Source organism: Panthera onca, chromosome A2 (genome assembly GCF_046562875.1).
Source record: "Panthera onca isolate mPanOnc1 chromosome A2, mPanOnc1 haplotype 2, whole genome shotgun sequence".
NCBI classification, from domain to species: Eukaryota; Metazoa; Chordata; class Mammalia; order Carnivora; family Felidae; genus Panthera; species Panthera onca.
This window is the reverse complement of record NC_138340.1, coordinates 114,971,077-114,984,067: the sequence shown is the minus strand read 5'-3', so window position 1 is coordinate 114,984,067 and position 12,991 is coordinate 114,971,077. Positions and strand designations below refer to the sequence as shown.

At 37.6% G+C, this 12,991-nt stretch overlaps 1 protein-coding gene and 1 pseudogene across 2 annotated transcripts in view; both read left to right on the top strand.

The window, feature by feature from the left end:
- The window catches only part of LOC132676712 (heterogeneous nuclear ribonucleoprotein A1-like 2), a 263,151-nt pseudogene that overhangs the window by 194,139 nt on the left and 56,021 nt on the right, over window positions 1-12,991 (top strand). The gene's annotated exons all lie outside the window — the stretch shown is intronic.
- HYCC1 (hyccin PI4KA lipid kinase complex subunit 1) overlaps window positions 1-12,991 on the top strand; it is a 132,966-nt gene that overhangs the window by 119,111 nt on the left and 864 nt on the right. The window lies entirely within an intron of this gene.

Below are 12,991 nucleotides of genomic sequence, written 5' to 3'. Positions count from 1 at the left end.
CTCTTTATTGATATTCTGTATTTGATGGGATATTGTCATCATAAATTCCTTTACTTCTTTATACATCATTTCCTTGAGTCCTTGGAATATATTTATAAGAGGTACTTTGAAGTCTTTGTCTGTTAATCTGACATCTCATCCCTCTTAGTCAGTTTCTTTTGTTCCCGTGTGTAGTCTGTACTTTCCTCTTTCTTTGCATGCATATCTCAATGTGTTTTCTGAAAACTGGACATTTTGGGTAATATTTTGTGGCTATGGATTCTGATTTCCCTCCTCTCCCTCCGGGGCCTATTTTTGTTCTTATTTATTTTTGGTGGTGGTGGTAGAGATTGGTGTGTGTATGAGAATTAGCTAGCTTGTTTTAGTAAGGTCTGTTTTCTCTCACTGTGTGGTATCAGTCTTTGGAGGGCACTTCCTTGGACATGCACACAGTCCCTCTGGAAGTCAGTGGGGCTGAAGCCTCGGCTCTTAATCACATTCTGAGACTATCCAGTGTGGTCCAAGGCACCCAGGTAGACAAAGACGCTTATTAGGCAGGGCATTTCAAGGGATTAGAGATCACCTTCCAGGAGCTCAGGGCAAAGGCCAGACCTTTTTCTGGGCAAGGTTAATTCTTTACTACACAAAGTGTGAAGATTTCCATGCTGGTGGGAGTGCGTTGTGTATTCACGAGTGTAAAGGTGGCTAGTGGCAGGTTAGAGAATTACTGATGAGGTGACAAATGAAGAAGGGATAAATGCCATTAACACATGACATAGATGAAAGACATGCATGGAATTAATCAGCTTTTTTTTATCATTACTTCCCTCAATATAGTGTCAGGAAGACCACAATAGAGATATAATAAAACCAAAATCACAAGCAAAAGAAGAGCCAAGTTGTATCTCTGCTAGAGGATTGGGGTATGTGTTTTACAACAGTGCCATGACAGAATATCTAAACAAGGAAAGCTGCTTAAATTGAGCATAAAGGGAATTTATAGCAAAAAGTTACAGCAATGGGGCACCTATGTGGCTCGATCTAAGTGTCTGACTTCAGCTCAGGTCATGGTCTCGTGGTTGGTGAGTTTGAGCCCCACATTGGGATCTCTGCTGTCAGACAGAGCCCACTTCGGATTCTCTATTCCCCTCTCTCTGCCCCTCCCTGCTGGTTCTCTCTCTTTCTCTCTCTCACTCTGTCTCAAAACAAAAAAATAAACTTAAAGGGGTGCCTGGGTGGCTCAGTCGGTTAAGTGTCTCACTTTGGCTCAGGTCATGATCTCGTGGTTCATGGGTTCGAGCCCTGTGTCAGGCTCAGTACTGACAGCTCAGAGCCTGGTGCCTGCCCTGGATTCTGTGTTCCCCTCTCTCCCTGCCTCTCCCCTGCTCACGTTCTCTCTTTCTCTCTCTCTCAGAAATAAACATCAAAGAGCTACAGCAATGGGCATCAAAGCTTTTGTTATGTGATAAAATGAAAAGCACCAAATCCTCCAAAAAAATGTGTCAAATGGATCTTTGTGCTACTCCATTGTACAGAAATACGTCTTACTCATTTCCTCATTTTTCATCTTAAGCTATTTATTTTATTTATTTATTTAATTTTTTAAAGTTTATTTATTTATTTTGAGAGCGAGAGTACAAGCAGGGGAGGAACAGAGAGAGGGAAAGAGAAAATCCCAAGCAGGACCCGCACTGTCAGCACAGAGCTTGATGTGGGGCTCAAACTCATGAAATGTGAGATTATGACCTGAGCTGAGATCAAGAGTCGGACACTTAACTGACTGAGCCACCCAGGTGCCCCTTATTTTTTTATTTGAGATTGAGTGTAAGCAGGGGAGAGGGGCAGAGGGAGAGAGAAAGAGAGAGAGTGAAAGAGAATCTTAAGCAGTCTCCATGCTCACCATGGAGCATTATGTAGGACTTGATCCCACAACCCTGGGATCATGACCTGAGCTGAAATCAAGAGTTGGAAGCTCAACCAACTGTGCCACCTGGGCACCCCTCATCTTAAGCTATTTCTAAGTTATAAATTGTTAAAAACAAAATTTTAGACTCAGAAAATTTGGGAGCAAGAAAGGTCTTAAAGCTCCTTTAAGTCCAATTTTTATTTTAAAGCTGGCCCTCGAACTTCCTGTGTAAGAATCTTCTGGGCAGATTTCCCAGCTTCATCCACAGAGATTCTGGTTCAGCAGGTGAGAGGGGTTGGGGATGGAACACAGCAATCTCCATTTTCATAAGCATGCCACTCTCATTCTACCTATGTCTCCTTCAAAATATTTTATGCACACAATTACTTCCTCATGATGATTTGTTTAGACAAGCCTCAGGAAAATATTTGTTTCAATGGAGTATCTGACACCTAGAAAGCCCTCAGTAAGTGTTTTCAGTTAACTCTCCTAACAGATCTAGATTCAAGGATTTAGACAGAAGGGTGGAGGGTTTCTGTATTGAGGTCACCTGGAGAGACTAAGGTAATGAACTAGCCTCAGTCTCTGCCTAGATGTCACCAGGTGGTGATACTCTTGTTACGTTTTACCTTTATTTCATCATAATAAGAGTTTATTTTTTACAAACCCAGGCATGTCTTACCTACTAAAGCGAGTAAGGAGATGAGGGAATTTTCCTCACTTCTCTTAGACACCCTTGTTCTTTGGTGGGAGCTTGGACCAGCCTTGGCCAGGTAATTGACTTGCAGACTAAATGTTGAGAAACATCGCTTTAGACCAACACATCATGTATAGTGAACACTGAGAGTTAAATGACTTGTCCAGGGTTATATCAATACTTTGTGAATACACTAGTTCAAATGATTACCTGCATAGTCCCCTAAATGGAATTACCAGCTTAAGGATATTAGCTCTTTTATGGTTTATTGCTAGGGTAGATTTTATGAAAACTAAAAAAATTGCATTGCTGCAAATTATCCATTACATCTATGTGTTAGCAACTATGCATTCCTCCTCTGCCCTCCAACCCCCCTTTTACCAACAAGTGCTTCCAATCTTAAGCTTTAATTTACTTTTAATATTTAATAGATATGTAATTGTGCCCTCAAATGTCCATTTCCTTATTAAAGAAACCCAGCAAGACTGCATTTTTCATTTTGGTAAGCTGATGTCTGCAAGTCTGCATGTGTAAATGGTTTGTCCATGTTGACTGTAAATCAGGTAGAGTAACGTACTGATCTTATACATTTGAGATTTTTGCTCAATAATTTGGATAGTAAACCTTTATCAATATTGTATTACACGTTTCTCTCTTTGACTAACTTTCTTTTAATATTCTATATTTTTACAAAAGTTATATATTTTAGGTATATCTGAAAATGGACTCCCATTTTGTCATGTTCTTCCATAGCGTAAATAAATACATCAGTCCATTTTCCCTTCTAGATTTAAAAATAATGTTCAATGTTTAATGCTAGACTACTTGGAATTATTTTCAGAGTTAGTACATCAAATTTTGATGTATTAAAAAATTTCTTATCCCTCTTCTTGAATTATTTCTGCCCTACACTTCCTCTTTGTTTTCAGTGGTATGCGAATTTTCTCTTCTTTACTAAGGAGACTGTGGAGATGGAAACATTAACTGATCTGAGTCAGTGAGTACCAATGTCTTTCTGGAAAAAAAGGATGCCAGCCTTAAGATTATGATGATAATATTGCTATTACCACTACTACTATGATTATTAATCATCATCATCATCAAATAATGGCACCATATGATAGTCTTGTTCACTATTCTTTCTAGACAAATTTCAGTATTAATTTGTCAAGAGAATGGGCTGGAGACTGTAACTGGTATTTAATTTAATCTAACTTAAATTTAATCTAACATGTTAATATTCTACTTAGACTTCTTAGATAGGAAAAAGTCATACGTCTTCATAAATTTATCTGCCCTCCCTCTATTAGAGTTTTGCGTTTTCTTGTAAGTAAGTCCCTTCTATTAGATGGTGAAATAATCAGGTTAAAGAAGACTTTCATAACTTATGTATTTCATTTTTATCAAATAACATGTAGAAATTAAACATATTTGGTATCCTATGTGAAAAGCCAGAATACATAATGCTGTGTAAAAAATATATCTGCATTTTGGAAAAGGTTAGAAAGAATTATACAAAGTAAAGGCTTAGGAGATTACAGTAATTTTTCCTTTTTGGCAAATTTTCTTTAATGATATTATTAAATTCTTATGAGAAGAAGTTGATTGATTCAGAAATGTTGATTCCTAGAATCAACAATTATTATTTATGTTCACTTTATGTATATTGCCCATTTAAATTATATTTCTCCTATTTTAACTCTCTTTTGTATTTGCTGTTTTCTCTCATTAATTTGTTCTTCAACAAATATTTAATAATGCAGAAGTTAGTTTCATTGATTCGATTTTCTTTTTCTTTTTTCATTATTTGAGTTAATAGGGTTTTTATTAAAATTTTTGGCAGAATCAGCTATTGGTGTTATTAATTTTATCTCTCCTCAAAATATGTTTATTCTTAGTTTTATTATTTCCCTTTTCCTACTTTCTCTTGGCTTGCTATTTAGTTTAGTTTAGTTTTGTTTTGTTTTCAAACTAAAGTAGAAACCCAGTTGATGTTTCTTTTTGTTTCTTAGTTCTGGAAACCTCTAGAGCAATACAATTTTCCATAATGTTCTGCTTTTGCAATAGTCCATAAATTTTGACATAATGCATTTGTATATCCTGTTATTCTGTAATTTAGCTAAACGTTAGGAAAGCGTATAGAAATATACTTCTATTTGAACACTTTTTAAGAAGATTTTATTTTTAAGTAATCTCCATACCCAGTATGGGGCTTGAACTCACAACCCCAAGATCAAGAGTCACATGCTCCACCAACTGAGCCAGCCAGGCACCCCTTCTATTTGAACACTTTTTTTTTTTTTTTTTTAATTTTTTTTTTTAACGTTTTTATTTATTTTTGAGACAGAGAGAGACAGAGCATGAATGGGGGAGGGGCAGAGAGAGAGGGAGACACAGAATCGGAAGCAGGCTCCAGGCTCTGAGCCATCAGCCCAGAGCCTGACGCGGGGCTCGAACTCACGGACCGTGAGATCGTGACCTGAGCCGAAGTCGGACGCTTAACCGACTGAGCCACCCAGGCGCCCCAAACACTTTTAACTTCTACTGTTGTTGTGTATCATTTTGTTGTGATTTGAGTATGTGGTTTGCAGATTTCTGCCTTTGTGCATTTCCTAGTTATATCATTGTTTCCCAAATATGGTTACTTTTTGTGGAAAAGCCTACAATAGCTTGGAAAAAATATGTTTTCTTGCCTTATCATTAAGGTTTTTTAAAGTGAATTGGACTATTACTACCTAATGTATTATTTTATTCAACTTTCTGTTTTTAAGAAAACATTTGTCTATGTGTTTTGTCTTGTCATATTTTTTCTCATAATGGAGTATTGAGTCTTTTAAGTATATTTTTATTCCTATTTCTTTTTGCACTTCAGGCACTTTCTAGTTTATGTATTTTGTTACTATATTGTTTGAGATATGTAATATCAGTATTGTTAGGTTTTCTCTTTTTATTTTATTTTTTCCAGTTTTTATTTAAATTCTAGTTAGTTAACATATAGTGTAATATTAGTTTCAGGTGTGGAATTTAGTGACTCATCACTTCCATACAATACCCTCACAAGTGCCCATCACAAGTGCCCTCCTTAATCCCTATCACCTATTTGACCCACCCCCCTCCACCTCCCCTCCAGCGACCATCAGTTTGTTCTCTATAATTAAGAGTCTGTTTCTTGGTTTGCCTCTATTTTCTGCCTCCCTCCCTCAACTCTTTTTAATATACCTTATATAATTATATAAGGAGCTTGTTTACTTCATAATTCTTTTGGTAAGAAATCTACCCTATTCACTATCATGATAGTAATCCCTACTTTTCTTGTATCAAAAAAATTCAATTTTCTTCATCTTCAATTTAGATCATCCTAGTTTTTACTTCCTGTATGTATTTTGGTTTTTAAGATGCCCTTTGAAAGCATCAGATTTATTGGATTTCTTTTGAATCTAGATATTTATCTTTTTTTTCATGGAAGTATGACACACATGAAGTTGATACACAAGGTCACATTAGTTACAGGTGTTTAACATAGTGAACCAACAAGTCTATACATTATGCTATGTTCATCACAAGTGTAGCTACCATCTGTTGCCATACAATGCTATTACAATACCGTTGACTATATTCCCTACATTGTACCGTTTATCCCTCTGACTTATTCCATTACTGGAAGCCTGTATCTCACACTCTCCTTCACCCATTTTGCCCATCCTTCCTCCTCCTCCCCTCTGGCAACCATCAGTTTGTTTTCTGTATTTACAGGTCTGTTTCTGCTGTTTTTGTTTTTTTAGCTTCTGCATATAATGAAATCATATGGTATTTACCTTTCTCTGTCTGGTTTATTTCACTTAGCATAATAGTCTCTAGGTCCATCCATGTTCCAAATGGCCAGATCTTAGCCTTTTTATGGCTGAGTAATATTCCACTGTTTATATACATTACATCTTCTTTATCCATTTATCTATTGATGGACCCATAGGTTGTTTCATCTTGGCTATTGTAAATAATGCTGCAGTAAACATAGGGGTGTGAAATATTTATCTTTTTTAAAAGGAAGCTTAGCCAGGTGCGCCTGGGTGGCTCAGTTGGTTAAGTGTTCAACTTTTGATTTCGGCTCGGATCATGATCTCACGGTTCATGAGTTTGAAACCCACATCGGGTTCTGCGCTCACAGTGCAAAACCTGCTTGGGATTCTCTCTCTCCCTCTCTCTCTCTGTCCTTCCCTAGTTTGCTTTCTTTCTCTCTCAAAATAAATAAATAAACTTAAAATTTTTTTTAAAAAGGAACCTTAGCCAAACGACATTTTATTTTAATCAATTCCTTTGCATTCAGATTATTTAATTTCTACAAAAGCTTAAATACTGCTGCTACACTTTTTTTTTTCCTCAAAGGAAAACTAGATGAGTTTTCTTGTGCCTTTTTAAAATGTATTCCTTCTGGGGTGTCTGGCTGGCTCAGTCAGTAGAGCATGTGACTCTTAATCTTGGGGTTGTAAATTCAAACTCCATGTTGGATGTAGAGATTACTTAAAAATTAAAAAAAAATCTTAAAAAAATATATTCCTTTGTCCAATTGCATCAAGAATCAATCACTGATCTACTTTCTGTCACTAAAGATAAGTTTCTATTTTCTAGAATTATATAAATGGAATCATAAAATGCATACTTTTCCTGGCATCTTTAATTCAGCATAATTGTTTTGGGATTCATCTATTTTATGGTGGGAATCATAGTTTATCCTTTTTGTAGGTAAGATAGCTAAATTGTATTCCAGTGTATGGATATATCACAATTTTTTTATCCATTCAGCTGTCAGTGGACATTTGGGTTGTTTCTAGTTTTTGAATATTACACATAAAGCTGATATGGATATTTGTATACAAGCTATTATGTGGATATATGTTTTCATTTCTCTTGGGTATATGCCTAGGAATGTGTCTTAGTCTGTTGGGGCTGCTATAAGAAAATACCACTGATTGAGATAAACAATAGAAATTTTTTTCTCATAGTCCTGGTGGCTGGACGTCTGAGATCAGGATGCCAGCATGTTAGGCGAGGGACTTCTTCAGGGTTGCAGACTTCTCATTGTGTCTTCCCATGGTGGAAGGGGATGGGGAATTCTGTGGCATTTCTTTTATAAGAACACTAATACTATTCCTGAGGGCTTCACCTTTATGACCTAACCACCTTCCAAAGGCCCCACCTCCTAATACCATCACATCAGGCATTAAGATTTCAACATATGAATTGGGGGTGGGGGGGGGCGATACACAAACATTTAGGCCATAGCTGAGTGCTGTTGCTGGGTTGTATGGTAACTTTATGATTAACCTTTTGAGAAATCAACAAGCTCTTCTACAATGAATGCACCATTTTACACACCCTCCAGTAGTTAGAAGAGTTGCAATTACTTCACCTTCTTAACAACACTTGTTATTGTCTGTTTTTTTAAAATTCTAGCCATGCTAGTATATATGAAGTGGTATCTTACTATGGTTTTGATTTGCATTTCCCTAATGACTAATGATATTGAGGATCTTTTTGTGTACTTAATGGCCATTGATACATCTTCTTTGGTTGTTGAAGTACAATTTATTACTTTTCCCTTTATGATCCATGTTTTAGTATTCCTATCTAAGAAACACTGTTTATCCTTAGGTAAAAAAGATTTACTCCTTTGTTTCCTTCCAGAAGTTTTATAGATTTAGGTTTCACATTTAAGTTTGACTTGATTTTGTGTGTGATTTGAAGAAAGGGTCCATGTTTATTTCTCCCCATATAGATACACAACTATTCCAGCACCATTTGTTGAAAAGATTTTTCTTTCCTTTCCTTTCCTTTTTTTTTTTTTTTTTTTAATTTGAATGAGAGAGAGAGTGCAAGTGGGGAAGAGGAGCAGAGGAAGAGAGAGACAGAAAATCTTAAGCGGGCTCCACGCTGAGTGTGGAGCTGGATGTGGGTCTTGATCCCATGACCCTGTGATCATGACCTGAGCTGAAATCAAGACTCGGACACTCACCCAAAGGAGCCACCCAGGAATCCCAAGATTTTCCTTTTCCCATTTACTTACTTTGGCACTCAAAAAAACAGCTGACCATATATGTATTATTCTCTTTATGGACTGTATTCTGTTGCATTGGTCTATATGACTACATCTTTGCCAATAACAAACTGTCTTGATTACTGTAGCTCAGAGCTTCTCAACCTCAGCTCTATTGAATTTTGGCTCCAATAATTCTTTGTGGGAGAGGCAAGAGCTATCCTGTACATTGTAAGGTGTTTAACAGAATTTCTGGCCTTTATCCAATGCTCTGCACCCACTGTAGACAGCATATAGATGGATCATGTTTTTTAATTCACTCTGCCAATCTTCTTCTTCTTCTTCTTCTTCTTCTTCTTCTTCTTCTTCTTTTAATGTTTATTTATCTTAGAGAGAGAGAGAGAGAAAGAGGGAGGGAGGGAGGGAGAGAAAGACAGAGCATGAGCAGGGGAAGGGCAGAGAGCAAGGGAGACACAGAATCCAAAGCATGCTCCAGGCTCTGAGCTGTCAGCACAGAGCCCAACGTGGAGCTTGAACCCACAAACCATGAGATCATGACCTGATGCAAAGTTGGACACTTAACTGACTGAGCCACCCAGTTGCCCCCCAATCTTTGTCTTCTAATTGGTATGTGTTACACCATTTACATTTACTGTAATTATTGATATGTTGTGGCTTAAGTCTGCCATTCTATTTGTTTTCTATCAGTTTCTTCTGTTTTTATTTATATTTATTTTTTTTACTTAGCCTGGGTTGCTTAAACATTATTTTAGAATTCATTCACATTTTTAAAAAATTCTATTTTCTTTTTTTTTTTTTAATGTTTTTATTTATTTTTGAGACAGAGAGAGACAGAGCATTACCAGGGGAGGGGCAGAGAGAGAGGGAGACACAGAATCCGAAGCAGGCTCCAGGCTCTGAGCTGTCAGCACAGAGCCCGATGCGGGGCTTGAACTCACGAACTGTGAGATCATGACCTGAGCCGAAGTCGGATGCTTAACCAACTGAGCCACCCAAGTGCCCCTAAAAATTCTATTTTCTTTTAAACCTCTTTATAGCTTTTTGTTTAAAGTGTGCCTTTTGTAGGGAGCATATAGTTGAGTCTTGCTTTTTTATTCACTCTGCCAATCTTTACCTTTTATATGATGTGTTTAGATCATAAATCTGATGTAATTATTGACATGGTTAGAGTTAGATCTATCATTTTGTCATCTCATCATTTGTAGCCTGTTTTTTTGTTCTTCTGTTCTCAGATTTTTGCTTTTTAAAAATTTTTCTTAGTATTCCATTTTAATTTATCTGCTTGCATTTAGGCTGTACTCCTTTATGTTATTACTATTTTTAGTCGTTGCTCTTGGAATTAAAATATACATCCCTAATCAGAGTTTGTTTTAATACAGTGGATCAAAAGTTATCCTGGAAACCCACCTCAGATGTCTATTTATATCTCATTGACTAAAACTGGTTTTCATCTCTGCCCATTTATAAGCAATCATTGTCCACGGGTAGTGACTAGATTAGACAAATTAAAATTCATATTCTGAAGGGCAATCCATCTACACTGAAATTGAGGGGTCTCTACCTGCTACCTGAATAAACTGGTGTTTTCTAGCAGGAACGAAGGGGAGTGAATATAGGATAAACAAGAGTCAGCACCTGGCACAGTGATTAATCTTATATAATATACCTGATTTGCCAAATGTTTAATCTCAGTACATTTTAACACAATTCTTTTTTTGTTAATTTTTGTTATTAATAATTGTTTTACTAAGGAAAGCTATCCTCTTCAAAGTACTATACAAACTCTAGCTTTTAGTATTTGTTGGCACTATACTTCCTGTTCCCAGTGTTGTTTGTTTGGGTTAGGAGTGACATTTAGAACAAAGTGTGTCCAGGGGCGCCTGGGTGGCTCAGTCGGTTGAGCGTCTGACTTCGGCTCAGATCATGATCTCACAACTCCTGAGTTCGAGCCCGAGCCCACGTTGGGCTCTGTGCTGACATCTTGGAGCCTGGAGCCTGCTTCGGATTCTGTGTCTCCCTCTCTCTCTGCTCCTTCCCCACTCGCATTCTGTCTGTATCTCTCTCAAAAATAAATAAACATTAAAAAAAAATTTTTTTTGGAACAAAGTGTGCACAAAACTGGCCTATGGCAGACAATAATTATAATCTATTAATGAGTGAGTGAACGATGAATGGATGCATATAAACAGCTATTTTCTGACTATAAAAATAAATTTTGATAAAAGATCAAATTTATCCTAGTGGATCAGAATTTCTTCCAATGAGATTATTTTGTTATATAGGAGACAGTCATAGTTAAAACAAAAACAAAGCAGGAAAAAAGCTTAATTTGTGCCAGTGGGTGGTTTCCTTTCCCATTTTTAAAAGAAGGTAGGTGTTATAAACAGTGTTACTTGTAAGTAACAGTAAATAAGCTTAAATAAGTAAATAAGCTTAAATGGGGGGACAAAAGCATTGGCATTTGTAAAGTTTAATTAAATATAAAATGTTTCGCTTGTGAAAACCAGGCCTGTGATTTTGAAAACACATTTCCTACTTTCTTCTCTAATGGAAGCTTACAGCTCTTCATCAATGATGATTGAATTATAAATTATCTAGGGCAGAGACTGTATTTTCTATCTCATTAACAACTTATGCGTGCAGAGAGACAGGTTGTTGAGCCTCATGATGGTTTACAATTTAATAAATGCTTACACAGGCGTAATCTTATTGAATTTCCTTAACGTTCCAAGGAATTCTCCAACTTTATGGATAAGGAAGCTGAGGTCCAACAATGAATGAAAAATTTCAATTCACATGACTTGAATTGTTCAGGTTGAAACCGGAACTGGCTCTTCAACGCAATACTCTGTCCTCTACCCCAGCATCCTCAGGCCCCTCTCCCCTGCCTTTGCACAATCTTCCTGGAGCTGGGCTGCATACAGTTTGGATGGATACTCTCCTGCCACCTTGGTGTTTCCTAGAGGGACTGCATGGGCCATTTGGGTAGGAAATCATTTATTGTGTAGGGTTCTGTTACTTAGCTTTGTTGGACCTCACCCACTAAGTGCCAGCACTGTCCCCCTGTCATTATGACATCCAGATATGGCCTCCACGTTGCTGATGCCCCCTGGGAAGCAACACTGTTCCAGAGCTCTCCCCCAGGCTGCTTCTCTGTCATCATAAATGGCAGGACTGACAACCACAATGAATAAAAACCGCCTTGATAAAGCATTTTGAACATCTTTGACCCAACACATATACCCTCTTGTTTGCAAGACTGCTCTAGGACACAGGAGGACATGATTAGAGGGAATAAAGGAGTATTTGAAATCCTTTAAGCAAAAGGAGTGCCAAAGTTTAGAAATGAAGCTACCAACTGGGTTAGAAGAATCACCCCCCAAATAATCATGATGATAACAACAATAATGCTAACATCGAGTTATTGCTATGTAATAGGTGCTGTGGTAAGCCACTTACATATATTATCTGATTTCAGTCTCCCAACGGCACCATGTGGTTGTTGCTACAATTGTCCTCATGTTATAGAAGAGTGAGCTACCATCATCCCTTGCTGTAGCCATTACTATAACTTCCTTTCTGGTCTTTCTACTTCCATGGTTACTCCCATGTAGTCCATTCTCCACAAAATCAATCTGAGCCATTTTTATCACATGAAATCAGATCATAATACTCCTTTGTTAAGACTCTCCAATTACTTCCTGTCACTGGATGAAATCTGAAGTTCCACCATGGCCCATGGGGCACACATACGCTGCCCCACACCCCTCCCTGTCTTCATCCTCTGATTCACATGGACCTCTCTGCAGCCACAACAGCTCCTTGCCCTACTTCAAAGCTTGTTCCTGTCTGATGTTCTTTCCCCAAGATAGGACACAGTCCTTTCATGTATTTAGCCTTTGACCCAACCTGACACCCGAGAGAGCCCTTTCCTGAAGGCTTCCTCTAAAATTGCCTCCCTTCTTCACTCTCTTCCCATCATCCTGTTTTACTTTTCTTCACAGCTTTTGGTGTCACTTGACGTTATAAAGACTGCTTCTTTATCCATCTGCTCATTGTTCCTCCTTTCATAAGAATGGGAATTTGGTAGGTGGGGGTTTTGTCTTGCTCACCCTTTAGAAAATTGCTTGGCATATAGTAACTCAATATTTGTTGAATACATGTGGCTTAGAGAAGTCAAGTTTATTGCCACATATTCGGAGCCAATAAGGGGTAGATTTGCCCTGTGAACTCCCAAGAATGTCAGAGAAGACTCTTCTTCAGGAAGAAAAAAAACTACAGATGGCAGAGAAGCTTAGGATGGGAGATAGGAACAGAACAAGGCCTTTCTTCTCCTCTCTCCAAGGGATGTCCAGAG